Consider the following 16,751-nt stretch of genomic DNA (forward strand, 5'->3'; position numbering starts at 1 on the left):
CTAATGATTTCTTCCAACAACCAGTTTGCCAAACTGCTCAGAAAGTTAACAACCGGTTCTCCCGAAGTGGTGCGAATTGGCTGAATCCCACCACTGGAAGTGACTTCTTGACCCTTCAGTACTAAGTTGTCTTCAGCTGGCTTTAATTAAGCCATTGCAGCCATTCAGAAGGACCAAAGTCCTTCCTTTGAACCACACGGTCTGGATCGGAACCTCAGATCTGTGGGACTACCAAGGAGAATATTTGTAGTATAGGGTTGAAATGAGAGGTCCTCTCAAAGAAACACCAAGACCGCTCCCACCAGCACGGATAGGTCAATCCACTATAAAGTACAAATTGAGAGCAAACCCCACTTCCTACTAGCACTGATAATGTTACCTAGTTTGGTAATGAAACATCTGCAACAAAACAACCAAGGTTAGAGAGTACACACCACCCCCAAAGACCACAAAATCCTTATACCAGAAGATTCAACTTGGTCAACTTTAAGTAGGGTGGACTTCAGCTTCCAGGATTCCCCAGCCAGCAAGGGCTAGGGAATTCTGGGAGCTGAAGTCCCCCACCCATTTTAAAGTTGCCAAGGTTGAGAAACACTGCTCTAGATCCTAACAGTTCTCTCCTGCTTTTCTCAGGGGATCTCCAGGAGCAAATCTTAGAGATAGGCTGGAGAGAGAGAGAGATAGGCTGGAGAGAGAGGGAGAGAGAGAGAAAAGAAAGGGAAGGAAAGATAGAGAGAAAGGAGAGAGAGAGGGGGAGAGAGAGAGAAAGAAAGAAAGAGAAAGAGAGAAAGGAGAGAGGGAGGGAGGTACAGAGAGAGAGAGAGGCTGGAGTGAGAGAGAGAAAGAGAAGGAAAGAGAGAAGGAGGGAGAGAGAAAAGGAGGAAGAGAGCAGGAGAGAGAGAGAAAGAAAGGGAAGGAAAGATAGAGAGAAAGGAGAGAGAAAGAAGGAGGGAGAGAAAGAGGGAAAGAGAGAGAGAAAGGAGAGGGAGAGAGGAGAGAGAGAAAGGAGAGAGAGAGGATGAGAGAGAGAGAGATAGGCTGGAGAGAGAGAGAAAGAGAAGGAAAGAGAGAGAAAGAGAAAGAGAGGGAGGGAGGGAGGCGGAAAGAGAGAGAAGGAAGAGAGAAAGGAGAGAGAGAGAGGATGAGAGAGAGATAGGCTGGAGAGAGAGAGAGAGAGAGAAAGAGAAGGAAAGAGAGAGAGAAGGAGGGAGAGAGAGGGGGAGAGAGACTGGCCCAAAGTCACCTCACAAAGTTTCATAGCTAAAGGTAGATTTGAACCTGGGCAATCCTAGTCCAACACCATAGTCACTCCATCCTACATTCTTTCTGGATCCCAGAATGCCCCGCATGGGTGATTCCCATGAGCTCTGCACAGTTTCATTCAATCTGCATTGGTGACAATAATGGGAATCTAAGCCATTCGGTTTCACTTTTTTGACTGAACTGGCATAAATACACTTGTAATAAGTACCAGTTATTACTACTGGACATTAAGAACTTCATCGACAGAAGCATTATGCAATCTTTAGCTCCCTTTGCAATCTCCATCAGCCTTGATTGTAGATTTTGAAACAAACTTCATAAAGACTAAGCGCACAGGGCTCATATAAAATAGGTATATAAATGTTTTATTTCTTCCTTTCTTTGCTTCTCAGTATCCCATTTTTGTTTTGCATGATTGTATATTGTGCTCCCTTCTGTTTTTTCCCACAACAACCATCCCGGGAGGAGGGATGGGCTGAAAGAGAACGACCAGCTCAAAATAATTCAGGTGGCTTCAAGCAGAAAGGTGAAATAGAACTATTATTATTATTAGCAGCAGCAGCAGGAACACAACTGTCAAGCAGGCGGGGGAAATCAGGAGATTCAGGCAGTTCATATGAGTTTAAAGATTTATTGCCAGCTTAGGCTCTCTATGAGAATCTGACCAACTAACAGTCAAGGGAAAAGAGCGGGGGATAAGAAAGGCATTCAAGGCAGACAAGGACTCGTGACTTATGACTTGTTTGACCTCTCCCTCAGGCTCAGCCTGGTCATCTCCTACAACAACACAATTAGCAGAAGGTCTTGAATTTAGGGGAAACGCCACCACCCCAACAAAGGAGGGGGAAGAAAGATATGTTGGTTTCCATGACAAGGTTTTGGTAACTATCTTCAAAGCGCTCCATGGCATCGGGCCGGGTTACTTACGGGACCGTCTGTTGCCACCGATTGCCTCCCATCGACCCGTGCGCTCTCACAGGGAGGGACTCCTCAGGGTGCCGTCAGCCAGGCAGTGCCGACTGGCGACACCCAGGGGAAGGGCCTTTTCTGTGAGGGCTCCCACCCTCTGGAACAAACTTCCCCCAGGACTTCGCCAAATTCCTGACCTTTGAACCTTTCGCCGCGAGCTTAAGACACATCTATTTATTTGCGCAGGACTGGACTAGAATTTTAAATTTTAAATTTGGTTTTAACGGGGTTTTATTATCTTATTGTAATTTTTAATATTTGGCCTTATTTAATAAGTTTTTTAATTGGTGTTTTATTTTGTATTTATATGTATGTTTTTATTAGGCTGTAAACCGCCCTGAGTCCCTCGGGAGATAGGGCGGTATAAAAATGCCATTAAATAAATAAATAAATAAATAAACTAGTCCTCGACTTTCAACAGTTCGTTCAGTGACCATTCAAAGCTACAATGGCGCTGAAAAAGGTGACTCATGACCGTTTTTCACAGTCACAACCTTTTGCAGCATCCCCAAGGTCATTGTGTTCAAAATTCAGATGCCTGGCAACCGGTTCACATTTATGACCGTTGCTGCGTCCCAAAGTCCTGTGATCCCCTTTTTGCGACCTTCTGACAAGCTAAAGTCAATTGGGAAGCCAGATTCACTTAACTGTGTTGCTAACCTATCAACTGCAGCGATTCACTTAACAACTGAGGCAAGAAAGGTCATAAAATGGGTCAAAGCTCACTTAACAAATGCCTCACTTAACAACTGAAATGTTGGGCTCGATTGTGGTCGTAAGTCGAGTATGACTTACATGTACTATATCCTCAGCAAATCTAAGATAGGCTTCCCACATGAAATACAAGATTATTTAGGGCAGGGGTCTGCAAACTTGGCTCTTTTAAGACTTGTGGACTTCAACTCCCAGAGTTCCTCAGCCAGCTTTGCTCTGGGAGTTAAAGTCCACAATTAAGACTTGTGTCTTGACTAGAGCCAAGTTTGCAGACCCCTGATTTAGGGAGAGAGGAAGAAAATTTAAAAAAAAATCCAAACTAATCTTTCCTTCAATGCTGGATGGGTGATACATAACTACAGATCACAATCCTGGAATCGAATTGATTTCTCTGCTCTCTCTCCTGCAGATCCGTGAAGGTCTGAAAATCTCAAGCGTGAATCTACTTCTCTGCCGCGAAAGGAGAGCAGTTTCACTGGGACGGAACAAGGAAAAAAACAAGACCTCCAGTGACAGGAACAGAAAAACCAAACCCATCGTCGGTCTGCCCAGAGCTTAGAAAACCAGCCAAGCGAAAACAGTTGCCAAGGTAAATGAATCTCTTCGAGCATCTCGTGATGCGGAGTTGGCTCCGGGTTTGGTAACACTGTGTGTCTTTCCCAGAATCTCACCTGAGAAGAGGTGGAGCATAAAAGGAGCTCTTCTACCCACAGGTGGAGTTTGCAAAATGCAAGACGCTGGGATTTTGGTGGCCCCCGACGGAGACCCGAAGGCGAGGCCTGGCCCCTCTTGTTTGGCCTCTGGGAAGGAAACCAATCTGGGTGGAAAGGAGTGGGGCTCGGTCTCTGCTTATATTCATTTATTTCATTTATTTATTTTGTCAAATACATACTAAATAATACATGTATTATTATTTGCAAGGGGCTTGCTCTCTCAGTGTTGGTTGGTGGTTTCGTGGTGCCTTGATTAGGCTGTTTACTGAGCCACCAATCCAGAGGTGGGTTTCAGCAGGTTCGGACTAGTTCGGGAGAACCGGTAGCGGAAATTTTGAGTTGTTCGGAGAACTGGCAAATACCACCTCTGACTAGCCCTAAAGTGGGGTGGGAATGGAGATTTTGCAATATCCTTCCCCCCAGGAGTGGGGAGGGAATGGGGCAGTGGTGAAATCTAAATTTCTTTCCTACCAGTTCTGTGGACATGGCTTTGTGGGGGTCATGTGACTTGGTGGGTGTGGCTATATAACCATGTGACTGGGGGATCAAAAGACAGAAACTCACTAACCGTGTCCTGCTGGAGCAGGGTTGGACTAGATGACCTCCAGGTCCCTTCCAACCCTGGATTATCCTCTGAAGCTGCGTCTAGTGCCAAGTTTGTAGTCCTTCCTTCCTCGCCTTTTTTCTCCCTCCTTTCTTCCCTCTTTCTTTCTGTCTTTCCTTCCTTCCTTCCTTCCTTCCTTCCTTCCTTCCTTCCTTCTTTCTTTCTTTCTTTCTTTCTTTCTTCCTTTCTTTCTTTCTTTCGAACTCCCCATCCCCTTTTTTTTGACTACACCCCCTATTTTTTGACTAGCAGGCTTCAGCTTTTTTACCTTTAAAAAAATGCTTTTAAAAGTTAAAAAAAAAGGCCTCTGCTGATCAGGCACCTCAGCTGGGATCGTCAGAGCCTTGTTTTAACCCTTTAAAAGCATTTTTTTTTTCCTTCGGCTGAAGAGGTTGTTTAAAAAATGCTTTTAAAAGTAAAAAAAAGGCTCTGATGGATCATGTGGCTCAGCAGGGCATGGTGGGGTGGGGGGGAGGGATTTTTGCTACCGAACCACCCGCCGAACCACCCGCCGCCATTGCTACCGGATCAGTCGATCCGGTCCGTACCGGGAGCATTACCCCTGGAATGGGGATTTTGCCGTATCCTTCCCCTGGAGTGGGGTGGGAATGCAGATTTTACAGTATCTTTCTCCTGCCACACCCACCAAGCCATGCCCACCAAGCCATGCCACGCCAACAAGACACACCCACAGAACCGGTAGTAAAAAGTTTTAAAACCTTCCACCGCACCAATCCCAGAAACCAATCCCAGGAGGAGAACTTTCTGGAACAAATGCAGCTGAGAGGAGTGAATATTTATAACTCTGGGTTAAACTGGGGGGGGGTCTTTTGTGCCCTCTGAGCTTGTTTAAGTGTTTTTCCAGTGAGACCGGTCCATCAGGGCAACCTGGTCTCCCCAAATATGGGACGGAGCATACAGCTTCCGCGTCTGTGGTGTCCTTGGCACTCTTTGAGCTTGCTTGTTTTCTTGCAAACGTTTCATTACCCAACTAGGTCACACGATCAGTGCTAGAAGGGGAGTGGGGTTTTGCTTTCTCTTTATATATTGACTTTCCCTGTCGGTGTTGGTAGAAATATTCTTGGTGGTTCAGTAAACGGCCTAATCAAGGAACCACAAAACCACCAACCGACCAACCAACACTTGACAGAGAGCAAACTACTTGCATATAGAGCAGAGACCAAGCCCCACTCCCTTCTACACTGATGATGTTACCTAATTGGGTAATGAAATGTCTGCCAGAAAATAGCCAAGCTTGAAGAGCACCAAAGACCCCACAAACCCAAGCTGAAAGATGGAATAGAATTATTATTATTATTAGCAGCAGCAGCAGGAAAACTGTTGAGTCTTCCGTCCATGATATCCTATTCTGGGACCACCCAATTTTTCTGTACTCGTCTCCTTTTCGGTCAATCTGCCAACCTACTCCACGTTCACTGGGTTGTTTTTATGCCTCTTCCCTCTCCGTTTTCCAGTTTTTACTCAAAAGCTTTTCCAATTGGCCTCTTCTAGGTGTGTTGGGAGTGTTTTAATTCCATGGCTCCCAGCAAATTTGGGTTGATGCCAGCTTGTAGGAGGTGAGCCTTGCTTTCTGGAACTGGCTGCCTGGGTTGAGCCTGAACATTTTTATCTGACGCTTCTGAAAGCCATCAGGGGCTAAGTTACTTTGGTTGCTGTTGTTTTGTTTTGTTTTTTGTTTTTAATGGGGTGGAAAAAAATCTGTTCTGTGCTACGTTTTAATTAAAGCCTTTCTCTGCTGATCTGTACACATCTGTGGGGAGGGGAAATTCTTTGAAATTTTGTGTCGGCTGGGGCTGGGACGGAGGAGGAAATAAAGAGGGATATTGAACACTCTGATAGCTCAAGAGTTTCAAAGAAACAGCCCTCCATCATGACAGGCGCTACGACCACCATCTTTAAAAAAACACACACACACCATTTAATTCAGTGGTAAAATCTGAACCGGTTTACTACTGGTTCGCTGGCTGTGCATGCGCACTGTGCACCAAAAGGATGCATGGGGTAAGTAGAATAGCGTGCGAGGGGGTGTGATCAGCTGTGGTGTGCAATCTTTTTTTTTTACTTTTAAAAGCATTTTTTACAACCTATTCGGCTGAATAGGTTGTAAAAAAAAATGCTTTTGAAAGGTAAAAAAAGGCTCTTGACGATCACACAGCACAGTTGTGATCATAGGAACCTCTTTTTTTACTTTTTAAAAGCAATTTTACTACTGGTTCCAGAGAACCGGTAGTAAAAAAAATGCTTTAAAAGTAAAAAAAAAAAGTTCCAACAATCACAAGTCACTCAGCTGATCATCGGAACTTTATTTTTTTTACATTTTTTACTACCGGTTTGGGCGAACCGGACTGAACCGGGAGCATTTCACCCCTGATTTAATTTCAGGGGTGAAATTTCTGCTCTTCCTAGAGGCTTCCTCCAGAACGCTGTCTACCTGATTCAGAATTAACATTTTTAAGGAGGCATATGGTTGGCAGCCCAAAAGCCACCTGGAGGGCTTTGTAACATGCAAATCCTTTCTGAGTGTGAACCCTGTCTGTATCTTTTTTTCCCTAATTTTAATCATTCCAGAGCTGTTTCTTCCACAGCGTGTGACAATTTTATTTCTTTAAAGGGTTTCCCTTACCTACTGCAAAAAATTAAGCATGGGAATCGGCCTCCCCCTTGGCATCTTAAGTAGATGGCTCTAAAAATAAATGTGAATAGGCAAAGTGACATGCATAGAGGTCTCTGGAAGATAACGGTAAGCCCAGCGCCTTTCCCTCTCCAGATTTAGTAAATTAATTTTTACTAGACGTTAAATCATATGATGAACAGCTAACGGAACTAGGTACATTTAGCCTAACAAAAAGTAGACTTAGGGGGAGACATGATAGCAGCTTTCTAGCACCGGAATCCACATTTTGAACTGAGAGGATCACTGGTTTGAAAGAGTGGATAAAGCAGGAGTGAAATCCAGCAGGTTCTGACAGGTTCGGGAGAACCAGTAGCGGAAATTTTGAGCAGTTCGGAGAGCCAGCAAATACCACCTCGGGCTGGCCCCAGAGTGGGAAGGGAATGGAGATTTTGCAATATCCTTCCCCCAGGGGTGGGGAAGGAATGAGGATTTTGCAGTTCTGACAGGTTCTGACAGGTTCTGGGGAACCAGTAGCAGAAATTTGCCAGAGAACCGGCAAATGCCACCTCTGGCTGGTCCCAGCGTGGGGTGGGAATGGAGATTTTGCAACGTCCTTCCCCTGGAGTGGGGTGGGGATGGGGATTTTGCAATATCCTTTCTGCAGGAGTTGGAAGGGAATGGGGATTTTGCAGTATTCTTCCCCTGGAGTGGGGAGGGAATGGGGATTTTGCAGTATCCTTCCCCTGCCACGCCCACCAAGCCACACCATGCCCACCAAGTCACACCCATAGAACCAATAGTAAAAAAATTTGGATTTCACCACTTGGTTAAAGAGGCCATCTATGTCCAAATTGAACAGCCCTCTCTCAATAGAGGGGGAGGGATATGACATCATCTATCTCCAGTCTACAACACAGTCCTTCCAACAGTTCCAAGAAGGCTCCACACTTTGCAATATTCAAGTGACCCTGAGGACACAGATAAACCTCCAAGTGACCTCAACAACTCTCTAAAAGGATGCAAATGACCAGCTGTCTGCAAGGCATATAAATCTGTCCATTCCCCACCATCCAGTCAGCGCTGACGGATCTTCTTGGATGAGAAGCCAAACGTCTTCAAAGAAAAACCAGAAAGTCCTGTTGCCTCTTGAAAACAACACCTTTGGGACTAGCACTGGAGGGCCTGTCCCAGGGGGTTCACTAAACGAACTGTTTAGTGCAACAGTTTGCAATCCTCCTGCGAAGTTGAGGATTACCTGTACATTAAAACTGTGCACACTTGAAAACAATTTGGAGGAAGTACTTCAGACCTCACATTAGCACTTTCTGCTCTCTGTTGAAACACACGAAGCCTTTTCTTCATGCTTTGGGACAAGCCTGAAAAGGATGGCTTTTTGCTGCCGTTGAACTGATGATGTTATCTAGCTGGGTCATGAAACGTCTGCACAAAAGCAACTAAGCCCCAAACCATTAGTGGATAAACCCATAGTTTATGGATAGTTTATTGTTGAATGTCTAATGCAAGAATCACACCAGACCGTCTACCTTCACTAAGGAAAGGGCAGATATAGATCGAAGAATTGGACCTTAAATGTTTCCTCTCCAGAATGGACTTTAAACTGGTATGTCCCTTTGCATCCTCTACAGCAGCGATGGCCAATGTTTTCGGTACCTAGTGCTCAAACCAGAATGTGCGTGCATTTGCACGCATGTGCGCGCAGCGGAGCACCGGAAAACTGAAGACCAGCTGGTCGGTGTGTGCATGCCTGTTTTTTTGCTGCTTTTTGGGCCATTTTTAGGGCCAAAAATGGCCTCAAAACAGCCCAGAAAACAGCCTGGAAACAGCCTGGAAATGGCCTGAAAAACAGCCTGGTATTTGGGCATTTTCAGGCTGTTTCCCGGTGCTGTGACACCCACAAAGACCAGCTGGCCAGCACACATGAAACCAGAAGAGCAACTGGCGATGGTGCATGTGCCCACAGAGAGGTCATGCATGCCATAAGTTCGCCATCACGGTGTCAGGCCTGGAAACCATACTAGGCCGTAGGTATCCAGACGCTGCCACATTTCTCCCCTGAGGGGAAGAAGGGGGGGTTGAGGGGGTATGGTAACATTCTTCAAGCGGTCAAGGTCGGATTGTGTTCACATCTGCAGAAGGAGTGGCAAGAAGAGGTTTCGAATAAAGTGGAAGAACGTTGGACCATGTGACCGGCAAAGGGGTTGGGGGTGTGTGGGACTCTTGGGGTTTGTATAACTGGGAAAAGAATCCGGAAGTTTCAGTTTTGGAATTTGACTCATCGTGTGGCAGTTTCCTTATGCTGGTAAAGAACTCTGAAAGACAATGGCTTCAGAGTTTTTTTTATGCAGAAGAGGTTTTTCTGGAACCCTGTCACACGGCTTTAGAGGGATCTTCTCTCCTCCTGCCGGCGATTCCCCTGGGAACCAGGACAAGGGTGGGAAACTTCCCATCCTTTGGGAAGTGATGAACTGCTGCTGAAAAGTTGGTCTGGTCGGCCAATTGGGATCTCCTAGACAGATGGAAAAGTTCATTCTTTGCCGATCGGGAACTGGAGCGTTTGTCCACCCTTGCAGCTTTAAGACTAGAATTCTTCCCAGGAGGTTGCAGCCAAGGCAACATGCCCTCGAAATGAGAGTATATACCAAAGTTTGCCATATTTCCAGAGAGCTCTTGTTCTAAGGCTTCGGCCCCGTCCTTTTGTCTCGTGGATGCCAAAGAAAGCGGAGGAGCAGGCTGCGTGTGGCATTGAGGCTGGATGATTAGCCACCAGCAACCTGGCACGCAGATGGCCTTCTGGTTGAAGATGCGCCAACTTGGGTGGTGGAAGAGAGCAGGGTTTAGGAAAAGCTCAGTGCCTTTTAAGCCGAGGAAAGGCTTGGTTCCAAGCTCTTCTTTAGAGGTCCTTTGGTAGAGGCCAGTTTAGTGTAGATTCTCTCTTGCCAACTCAAGCTGGCACTGCACAAAATTGCATTGACAGCCACAGCTGAAAAGGACGGATGAACAGAGGTGAACCAAGTCCTACTGATCGGTCAAGCTGGCCCTACCTGTACAGGGCAGCCATATACTCTCATGGAAGTCACTTCTATACCTTCCTTTTCATGTGATATGTTATTAAGGAAACGCCCCATGTGAAAATAACTTGATGCTATGAGAGTGGCGTGCCAAGATACCAGTTAGAAATGGCACTCTCCTCTCCCCTCTGTTTTAGAGGATAAGAAATGACTGCTCAGAAATTAACACTGTTTTTAATGGCTGTAAAGCATTTGAAGCAGTGGTGAAATTCAATTTTTTTTAGCACCGGTTCTGTGGGTGTGGCTTGGTGGGTGGGTGTGGCAGGGGAAGGATACTGCAAAATCCTCATTCCTCCCAACTCCTGGGGAAAAGATATTGCAAAATCCCCATTCCCACCCCACTCCAGGGGAAGGATATTGCAAAATCCCCATCCCCACCCCACTCCAGGGGAAGGATATTGCAAAATCCCCATTCCCACCCCACTCCAGGGGAAGGATATTGCAAAATCCCCATCCCCACCCCACTCCAGGGGAAGGATATTGCAAAATCCCCATCCCCACCCCACTCCAGGGGAAGGACGTTGCAAAATCTCCATTCTCACCCCACTCTGGGGCCAGCCAGAGGTGGCATTTGCAGGTTCTCCGGCAAATTTCTGTTACTCGTTCGCCAGAACCTGTCAGAACCTGCTGGATTTCACCCCTGATTTGAAGATGCTATCCACAAGAAGCGGTATCCAAGTATTTCAGATAAATCAGTCACCTCTCCATCATTCTCTATCGAGGGACTGACTGTCCCATATCAACCTCCTGCAAAGGGAAATTTTCCTGAGGTGATAAAGAAGTGTAATTCCTAGACAGCATAGCTGGAGATCATTCCAAAATATCTTTGGAACAATTGTTCTGATGATCAGTTGCCGTAGTTCAGAGACTGAAAGGCAGTGGAATTGATGCAGGGGTCTCCAACCTTGACTACTTTAAGATTTGTGGAGTTCAACTCCCAAAATTTCAAAAGTCTTAAAGTGGCCAAGGTTGGAGACCTCTGGACTAAAGGCATGTTTCTCAACGCTGGCTGCTTTCAGATGGGTAGACTTCAGCTTCTCAGAATTCCTTAGCCAGCAAATGGGGCATTTCCCAGACTGACAAATAAACAGAGTTTGGTAGGGACCTTGGAGGTCTTCTACTCCAATCCCCTGTTCAGGCAGAAAGCCCTATACTATTTCAGACAAATGGTTATCCAATCTCCTCATAAAAGCCTCCAGTATTGAAGCACCCACAACTTCTGGAGGAAAGTCATTTCACTGATTAATTGTTCTAAGTGTCAGGAAATTTCTCCTTAATACTAGGAGGGTTCTCCTTGATTAGTTTCCACCCATTGCTTCTTGTCTTGCCATCATCTGGTGCTTTGGAGAATAGCTTGACTCCCTCTTCTTTGTGGCAGCCCCTGAGATATTGAGACATGGCTATCATGTCTCCCCTAGTCCTTCTTTTCATTAAACTAGACATACCCAGTTCCTGCAACTGTTCTTCATATGTTTTAGTCGCCAGTCTCCTAATCATCTTTCTTAAAGTCATATTGTAATCCAGGACTCTGAAGATAATACTTAAGGTAAATGTGGTTCTTTTTCAAAAGACCACTAAATATGGGTCTCAATAGAGGTCCTCAATAGAGGACAAGAAGCAATGGGTGGAAACTAATCAAGGAGAGAAGCAACTTAGAACTAAGGAGGAACCCAACCCTCCTTAGGAACCCTAGGAGCAACCCTTAGGAACCCTAAGGAGGAACCCAACCCTCCTTAGAACTAAGGAGAAATTTCCTGACAGTTAGAACAATCAATAAGTGGAACAACTTGCCTCCAGAAGTTGTGAATGCTCCCACACTGGAAATTTTTAAGAAAATGTTGGATAGCTATTTGTCTGAAATGGTGTAGGGTTTCCTGCCTGGGCAGGGGGTTGGACTAGAAGACCTCCAAGATCCCTTCCAACTCTTTTATTATGTTATGTTATGTCTGGTGTCCATCCTGTGCACATTAGAAGTCAACGTGATGCCCAAACCATGTTTGGCATAATACTGGTCAGACATTCACCAGGGGGTTGCCATCATAAAACTCCTCTTTCAGATTAAGCCAACATGGTCTGGAAGATAATGTCCAGCACCTGGAGCCCAGTAACATGCCTTAGCAGCCAACAATGGCCAGTAGGAGCTGGCCAGGTCCCAAAACCCCAATTGGATTAGCCCAAACTTGTCAAAGACTATTCATATTGAGTCACCATCACTCGTACACCAAGCCTCATGTTGGGATGCAAGGCAGTGTTAAAACTGAAACAGCTAAAGAGGAATTTTGTTATACTAGGAAGACATGTTTTCTAGGGGAAAAAGTTAGAAAAGCACCTTCAGGTCACAGTTAGTCAGGTGTGAAGAGCACCCTAAGAACTGACATGAGCCAGCATATAAATCTGTTCGTTAATGATTACATAATGAAACTGCCTTAAACCGAATGAGTCTTGTGATACAATTAGCTCAGTGTTTTATATTGTTGGCGCCATGACAGTTTTAGCATAGAAAGGCATGGGAGGGCTGAATTGACAGATTTGGAGAAAATGCCATGTACTATAGGTTGGCAAGGTAGCAAGACCGGTTCCTTGATTATTATTTTTTTTAAAAAATTAGGTTTGTTTAGAGCTGTTTGGTTTAAATCACCAACTGGGAAGACTCCTTCTGCTGCTTCATGGTTCTAAGCCTATTAGGAAGTTTAAAAATCAGAAAAGTGGAGATTGTTGCTTTATTTCAAGGTCAGCAAGATTTAGTGCTTCCAACTCTAACGACCTCAACAACCTCAGATATGCAGATGATATTACTCTAATGGCAGAAAGTGAAGAGGAACTAAAGAGCCTCTTGATGCAGGTCAAGGAGGAGAGTGCAAAAGTTGGCTTGAAACTCAACATTAAGAAAACTAAGATCATGGCATCCGGCCTTCTCAATTCCTGGCAGATAGATGGGGAAGAAATGGAGGTAGCGACAGATTTTATTTTCCTGGGCTCCAAGATCACCGCAGATGGGGAGTACAGCCAAGAAATTAAAAGACACTTGCTCCTGGGGAGGAAAGCTATGGCAAATCTAGACAGCGTACTAAAAAGCAGAGACATCACCCTGCCAACAAAAGTGCGTATAGTCAAAGCTATGGTTTTCCCAGTTGCAATGTATGGCTGTGAAGGTTGGACCATAAGAAAGGCTGAGTGCCAAAGAATTAAGGCCTTTGAACTCTGGTGCTGGAGAAGACTCCTGCGAGTCCCTTGGACTGCAAGGCGAACAAACAAGTCAGTTCTAGAGGAGATCAACCCTGACTGCTCTTTAAAAGGCCAGATCCTGAAGATGAAGCTCAAATACTTTGGCCACCTAATGAGAAGGAAGGACTCCCTGGAGAAGAGCCTAATGCTGGGAAAGATTGAGGGCAAAAGAAGAAGGGGACGGCAGAGAACAAGGTGGCTCAATGGAGTCACTGAAGCAGTAGACATGAGTTTAAATGGACTCCAGAGGATGGTAGAGGACAGGAAGGCCTGGAGGAACGTTGTCCATGGGGTCGCGATGGGTCAGACACAACTTTGCAACTAACAACAACAACTCTAAGCAGATTTCCTTGTGACGATGAATGGGACTTTGCTAGTTCCTGACCCAGTACATTGTTATAAACTCATGTTACTTAACGTGGCAACTTGAACAGATGTGGACTTCAACTCTCACAGATTCCCATGCTGGCTGAAGAATTCTGGTAGTTGAAGGCCACATCTCTTCAAGTTCCCAAGTTTGAGAAACACTGTGGTGGACCAAAAAAATAATAATAATTTAAAGAAAGACATAGAAGAAGCGATTTCTTCTTCTCTACACCAATCGGATAGCTCAACTTGCCGTCATTTCTTTTGAAATAGCCGCTGCAAGTCTACATAAGAAGTGGCTAGACTCACCTATTTAAAATAGCCTGAAAAATTAAAAAGAACAAATCAAGGGAAGGGAACTGATTGAGTTGTAAAAAAATATTTAAAAAAAAAAAATCTCCCTCTCTCTCTCTCTCTCTCTTCCCCCCTCTGATCTAAATCATCTTAAAATCAGGGGTCTCCAACCTTGGTCCCTTTAAGACTTGTGGACTGCAACTCCACAAGTCTTAAGGGGACCAAGGTTGGAGACCCCTGATCTTAAGAACTGGGACAGTGTGGGAATAGCAGATTAAAAAGTGACAGTGTTCAAGTTCTTTTAGAAAACTGGTCAAACCCATACCACCAAAAAAAAACACCAAAAAAAACAACAACACCAACCCACAACCCAACAACAAATAAAGGAGAAATGTTTAGATAGTTCCACACCTTATCTACAGAAGAGGAAAAAAATATATCACAACCTCACAATGACAACTGCTGGGTGGTGGGTAGATTATACCCTTCTCTTCCACCAAAGGAAGGCCATCAAGAAGAAAAGAGGGAAGGGACTACCAACTCCTTTGACTGAAAGAAAGCAATTCTCTGAATTTCATAAGTTGCCAATTCGGTCCCACGTTGCAGTAGGCTGAGCCGATGGTCATGGAGGGTATGTGGTCAGGGTAAATCCTTTTTGGCGCCTTTCATTTTCATTTTTATTTTTATTTTATTTTTTATTGAAAAAGTTTTAACAAGCAAAAATATTTTTCCTTTTCCCCCTCCCCCAAAACCCCTTCCCCTCCCTTCCCCTCCCCGCTTCCCGGGTCAATCACAAGGTATTGTTATACATAAACCAAACATAGAGTAAAATTTCCCTTCTAATCCAATTAACCTCATCCAAATCTTTTCATTTCCTAACCCCCCCATTATATAAAATAATACTTCCTAATTATTCAAAGGCAATCTGGTATTTCTTAATCTGATATCTGTTTTGTAAATAATCAATCCATTTTTTCCATTCAATTAAATATCTTTCCTGCGTATTGTCTTTTAAAAAAGCTGAGATTTTAGCCATCTCAGCCAAGTTAGTAACTTTCAATATCCATTCTTCTATTGTAGGTAACTCTTTTTTCTTCCAATATTGTCCAATCAACAGCCTTGCTGCTGTTATTAAGTTCAAAATCAATTTCATTTTTAAACTGCCTTTCATTTTTAAACTGCTGGATTTAAGCTTGCATTCTCTGAACCTCTGGGTCTCTTTCTTCGTAATCAGCAAACGTGAATAAATTATAATCCTTCCACCGGGGAATCTGGACAGAACGGGAGCTGTTGTTAGCCTTTTAACTTTTACTTAATCAGACCACTAGCAAAAGGGCATCTTGATAAGCTTTTGCGCAACCTGTTTCAACAGGAATGTCAGAGGGATCATGACGTTTTATCTTTCCAGATCAACGGACTAGCCCTAAACCCTTCCAAATCCAAAGTAAAGCTGCGGATGTGTAACCCTTGATCTCGTCATGGGGCGGCCGAGGACAGCGAGAGGTCAAAATACCAGAAAGCTTTAGAAGCATACAAGGTGAGAGCTCAGAGAGAGAGAGAGAGAGAGAGAGAGAGAGAGAGAGAGAGAGAGAGAGATCTGGAAAACTTTTTGAGGCCCCTCTTAGCCCTGAAATGCCTTCTTAGCCCTGAAATGCTGCTTTTCTTAGTATATACCGTGAAAGTGGCTTCTAGCCAAATTACTGCCTAGGCGTGACATCCAGCAGGTTCTGACAAGTTCTGGAGAACCAGCAGTGGAAATTTTGAGTAGTTCGGAGAACCGGCAAATACCACTTCTGGCTGGCCCCAGGAATGGGGAGAGAATGGGGATTTTGTATCCTTCCCCTGGAGTGGGGTGGGAATGGGGATTTTGCAATATCGTTCCCCTGGAGTGGAGTGGGAATGGGGATTTTGCAGTATCCTTCCCCTGCCATGCCCACCAAGCCACGCCCACAGTCCTTCTTTTCATCAAACTAGACATACCCAGTTCCTGCAACCGTTCTTCATATGTTTTAGCCTCCAGACCCCTAATCATCTTTGTTGCTCTTCTCTGCACTCTTTCCAAAGTCTCAACATCTTTTTTTACATCTTCTTAAATATATCCATACCTTCTTCATGTCTGTGGAGACTCTTAATCATCCAGGTCATAGTTGTCCCAAAGGTGCTTTTTCAAGAGGCAACTAAACTTTCTTGGTTTTTTTCTTTGAAGATCATTTGCTTCTCATCCAAGAAGCTTCTTCAGCGCCGTGTGAAAATTAATCTGTCCTATTCTTTCATTGAGGAATTGGAGCTGTGCTTTCTGCAGGATGTTTTCTGCTTTGTGTCCCTTCATTGTTGAGCAGGCTGGTGGGGATGATTCTGTCCTGACAGCATCTCAAACTGAAGTGCAAACGGTTCCTCTAGTCTGCAATTTTTCTGGAAATCTGTTCCTATTCCTGCACTGTTCATCCCAAAGGACGTCGCTAAATATCTATGGAGATTCTCAGTCATCCAAGTCAGGGGTCTCCAACCTTGGTCCCTTTAAGACTTGTGGACTTCAACTCCCAGAGTCCCTCAGCCAGCTTTGCTGGCTGAGGGACTCTGGGAGTTGAAGTCCACAAGTCTTAAAGGGACCAAGGTTGGAGACCCCGATCCAAGTCATGGTTGTCGCAAGAGGTGCTTTTTCAAGAGGCAACTGGACTTCCTGGGTCTTTGTGGGGGTTTTTTGAAGATGTTTCGCTTCTCATCCAAGAAGCTTCTTCACCCAGAGCTGAAGAAGCTTCTTGGATGAGAAGCGAAACGTCTTCAAAGAAAAAAAAAACCCAGGACGTCCAGTTGTCTCTTGAAAAAGCACCGTTGGGACTACCTTCTTGCTAGGTATTCTTCACACAAGCAGGCCCAGG

At 44.8% G+C, this 16,751-nt stretch overlaps 1 protein-coding gene across 3 annotated transcripts in view; it reads left to right on the plus strand.

Moving 5' to 3' along the window:
* ST3GAL1 (ST3 beta-galactoside alpha-2,3-sialyltransferase 1) overlaps nt 1–16,751 on the plus strand; it is a 149,963-nt gene that overhangs the window by 89,106 nt on the left and 44,106 nt on the right. For 2 of the 3 annotated variants that reach the window (XM_058174709.1, XM_058174711.1), the window contains exons 2-3: nt 3,356–3,535; nt 15,281–15,409. The gene's annotated coding sequence lies outside the window, so the exon portion shown is untranslated. The remainder of the gene's footprint in view (nt 1–3,355; nt 3,536–15,280; nt 15,410–16,751) is intronic. The other variant, XM_058174710.1, reaches the window with a different exon arrangement.

This window comes from Ahaetulla prasina, chromosome 3, assembly GCF_028640845.1.
Source record: "Ahaetulla prasina isolate Xishuangbanna chromosome 3, ASM2864084v1, whole genome shotgun sequence".
In the NCBI taxonomy this organism is placed as follows: domain Eukaryota; kingdom Metazoa; phylum Chordata; class Lepidosauria; order Squamata; family Colubridae; genus Ahaetulla; species Ahaetulla prasina.